Consider the following 4,240-nt stretch of genomic DNA (forward strand, 5'->3'; position numbering starts at 1 on the left):
GGAGGGGGACAGGGCGGGCTGGCCGAGCTGCCCCGCCCCGCGGCCCCACCAGGGCCCGCCCCCGTGGCCCCATCCCGGCCCGGAGCGCGGCGGAGGTCCGGGCACCCCCTCACCCAGGCTGCTGGGTTCGAGGAGGGGGGTCCTGGCCGCACTTCCGACCAACCACGGAAACTTGGTTTTTCCGAACTTCGTGCCGCCTGGTGAGCTGGAGGGGCGCCCACCCCCGCCCGGGGCGGATCTTGGGGCTCTCCTGTTGCCTTTGCTTCCTTTAAAAGCGCCCAGGAAACTGCGCAGTTAAACCAGGAAGGGGTTGCTCAAGTTCAAGTAAGAGTTTTCGATCCCACTCCTCCGCCACCGCCCCCCACCCCCTACCATGGTGCTTTAAATAGCTTTCCCTTACCCTGTTTTTAAGAGTGTCATCTGATTTAAAACCAGTCAACCGAATAAAAACACTTTCTAGAAGGCCAGTTTGGAAACGTGGATCAAAATTCAAATGTGTTAGCATTGGCCCAGGAATTCCACGTTTGCCAATGTGTACTAAATAAACAGTCAAATGTGCACACATGTATGTCCAAGGATGTTGACTGTGATTGTTTATGCCAGAGAAAACAACCCGGAAATAAACTGTCCTCCCAACAAAAGACTGGTAAAGTAATTTTTAGTAACTTGAAACGACCAGGTATGCTGTGGTCGTTAGAAATTACAACTCTAAGTCCAGTTTGTTGATATGGAAGGAAGGCGGACCATAGCCGAATATTAAGAGAGGGCAGGGGAAACTTAGAACAGCGCATGTACAGTATAAACCTATTCTTGTGAATATATAGTATATTTTTATATAAAAAGGAGATTTTAATTTTGAAAGCAGTAATTTTTTTCTGAGTTCTTCAGTGGTGTTAGCAGACTGTATTCCAGGTGTGTTTTGGTGTACCACAGACACCGTGACTGTGACTTATGTGTGCCTTGGGTCAAAGAACCCACCTGCTGATGCAGGAGACATTAGAGATACCGGTTGGATCCTTGGGTCCGGAAAATGCCCTGGAGGAGGGCATGGCAACCGGACCCACTCCAGTATTCTTGCCTGGAAAGTTCCATGGACAGAGGAGCCTGGCAGGCTGTAGTCCACAGGGTCGCAAAGAGTCGGACGTAACTGAAGCGACTTAGCACAGGGCACAGCAAGTTCCTTTGCCAAACCTGCCCCTCTCTACCCTGCTGAAAGGCAACAGCCCAATCACGCATTCCACTCCCCACCCGTTTTTTTAATTTAAATTTTTATTTTTATTTTATACTGGAGTATAGTCAGTTAACAATCTCATGTTAGTTTCAGGTGTATAGCAAAGGGATTCAATTATACACATTCATGTATCTATTCTTTTTCAAATTCTTTCCCATTCAGGTTATTACAGAATACTGAGCACAGTTCCCTGTGCTATACAATAATTCCTGGTTGGTTATCTATTTTATATAGATCAATCCCAAACTCCTAATCTATCCCCCTCCTCCCCGCCGCCCACAACAATAAGTTTGTTCTCAAAGTCTGTGAATCTTTCTGTTTTGTAAAAAAAAGTTCATTTGTACAATTTTTAAAAGATTTTACGTATAAGCACCACTGTATTTGTCTTTCTTTGTCTGACTTCACTTAGTATGATGATGTCTAGGTCCATCTACGTTGCTGCAAATAGCATTATTTCATTCTTTTTAATGGCTGAGTAATATTCCATTGTATATGTACCACATTTTCTTTATCCAGTCATCTGTAGACATTTAGGTTGCTTCCATGTCTTGACTATTGTAAACAAGGTTGCAATGAACATTGGGGTGCATGTAGCCTTTCAAACCATGTTTTTCTCCAGATACATGTCCAGGAATGGGATTGTTGGATCTATGATAGTTCTAGTTTTAGTTTTTAAGTTTTACTTTTAGTTTTTTAAGGAACGTCCCTGTAGTTCTCCATAGTGACTGTACCAATTTACATTCCTACCAACAGTGTAGGAGGGTTCCCTTTTCTCCACACCTCCTCCAGCATTTATTCTTTGTAGATTTTTTGATGATGGCTATTGGGAGAAGGCAATGGCAACCAACTCTAGTACTCTTGCCTGGAAAATCCCATGGACGGAGGGGCCTGGTAGGCGGCAGTCCATGGGGTCGCTAGGAGTAGGATAGGACTGAGCGACTTCACTTTCACTTTTCACTTTCATGCATTGGAGAAGGAAATGGCAACCCACTCCAGTGTTCTTGCCTGGAGAATCCCAGGGACGGTGAGCCTGGTGGGCTGCTGTCTATGGGGTTGCACAGAGTCGGACACGACTGAAGTGACTTAGCGGCAGCAGCATACTGACTGATGTGAGATGACATCTAGTTATAGTATTGATTTGCATTTCTCTAATAATTAGCAATGTTGAATGTCTTTTCATGTATCTCTTGGTCAGCTATATGTCTTCTTTGGAAAAATGTCTGTTTAGGTCTTCTTATTTATTTATTTTAATTGAGCCTCATTCAGTTCAGTTCAGTTCAGTCGCTCAGTCTTGTCTGACTCTTTGCAACCCCATGAATCGCAGCACGCCAGGCCTCCCTGTCCATCGCCAACTCCCGGAGTTCATTCAAACGCACGTCCATCGAGTCAGTGATGCCATCCAGCCATCTCATCCTCTGTCGTCCCCTTCTCCTCCTGCCCCCAATCCCTCCCAGCATCAGTCTTTTCCAATGAGTCAACTCTTCACAGCATGTGGCCAAAGTACTGGAGCTTCAGCTTCAGCATCAGTCCTTCCAATGAACACCCAGGACTGATCTCTTTTAGGATGGACTGGTTGGATCTCCTTGCAGTCCAAGGGACTCTCAAGAGTCTTCTCCAACACCACAGTTCAAAAGCATCAATTCTTCGTCGCTCAGGTTTTTTCACAGTGAGCCTCATTAATTGTTTGTAAATTTTAGAGACTAATCCCTTGTTGGTTGCAAATATTTTCTCCCATTCTGTATGTTGTCATTTCATTTTGTTTATGGTTTCCTTTGCTGTGTAAACACTTTTGAGTTTAATTAGGTCCCATTTGTTAATTTTTGTTTTTATTTCCATCACTCTAGGAGACAGCTTGAAAAAGATACTGCCTCTATTTATGTAAAGAGTGTTCTGCTTATGTTTTCTTCTAAGAATTTTATAGTATCTGGTCTTACATATAGGTTTTTAATCCATTTTGAGTTTATTTTTGTGTATGGTGTTAAAGAATGTTCTAATTTCCTATTCCTTACATATAGCTGTTCAGTTTTTCCAGCACCGTTTATTGAAGAGATTGGTTTTTTCCGTTGTATAGTTTTGCCTCCTTTGTCATAGATTCATTGACCATAGGTGTGTCCGTTTATTTATGGGCTTTCTATTCTGTCCCATTGACTTCTATTTCTGTTTTTGTGCCAGTATCATACCATTTTGATTACTGTGGCTTTGTGTATAGTCTGAAGTCAGGATGCCTGATTCCTCCAGCAATCAAGTAAGAAAACTTTTCATATCCCTCTAACTGTGTTAAATGCTGCTGGTAGTTACGATGAAAGTTGAGACTTGACCTTTGGGATTGGCAGTGTGGTCATTGGTGACCTTCACAAGGGTTGTTTCTCTGGAGCTGAAGGGAAGGCTACTTGCATTGAGTGGGTTTGAGAGAATGGGAGGAGAATAATTAGAGACAGTGAGTGAAACAACTCTTTCAAGGATTTCTGGTGTAAAGAAGAGCAGAGTCTGGCATTTAGATCTCAGGGTCTCCGATCCTCACTGGGTTGGAGTAGAATCACCTGAAGAATTTTCAAAATAGTACTGATGGCCAACTACATCCCAGACTGTTTAAGTCAGGATCTCTGGACATATGTGAGAGCTCCTGTTTCCTCACATTCTGACCAACATTGGGGGTATTATGTTTGTTGTTGTTCAGTCGCTCAGTTGTGTCCGACTCTTTGTGACCTCATGGACTGCAGCACACCGGGGTTCCCTGTCCTTTATTTTCTCTTGGAGTTTGCTCAAACTCATGTCCATTGAGTCGGGGATGCCATCCAACCATCTCGTCTTCTGTCATCCCCTTCTCCTCCTGCCCTCAGTCTTTCTCAGCATCAGGGTCTCTTCCAATGAGTCCGCTCTTTGCATCAGGTGGCCAAAATATTGAAACTTCAGCTTCAGCATCAGTCCTTCCAATGAAAACTCAGAATTGATTTCCTTTAGGATTGACTGGTTTGATCTCCTTGCTGTCCAAAGGGACTCTCAAGACTC

The 4,240-nt window shown here is 44.0% G+C and overlaps 1 protein-coding gene across 2 annotated transcripts in view; it reads left to right on the forward strand.

Moving 5' to 3' along the window:
- Positions 1-124: 124 nt before the first annotated feature.
- Positions 125-4,240, forward strand: part of TLR6 (toll-like receptor 6) — a 29,315-nt gene continuing 25,199 nt past the window's right edge. Inside the window, exon 1 of one of the 2 annotated variants that reach the window (XM_010833589.1) lies at positions 125-200. The gene's annotated coding sequence lies outside the window, so the exon portion shown is untranslated. Of the gene's footprint in view, positions 201-275; positions 325-4,240 lie in introns of those variants that run through there. The other variant, XM_010833590.1, reaches the window with a different exon arrangement.

The sequence above is a fragment of the Bison bison genome, unplaced genomic scaffold, assembly GCF_000754665.1.
Source record: "Bison bison bison isolate TAMUID 2011002044 unplaced genomic scaffold, Bison_UMD1.0 scf7180017863790, whole genome shotgun sequence".
In the NCBI taxonomy this organism is placed as follows: domain Eukaryota; kingdom Metazoa; phylum Chordata; class Mammalia; order Artiodactyla; family Bovidae; genus Bison; species Bison bison.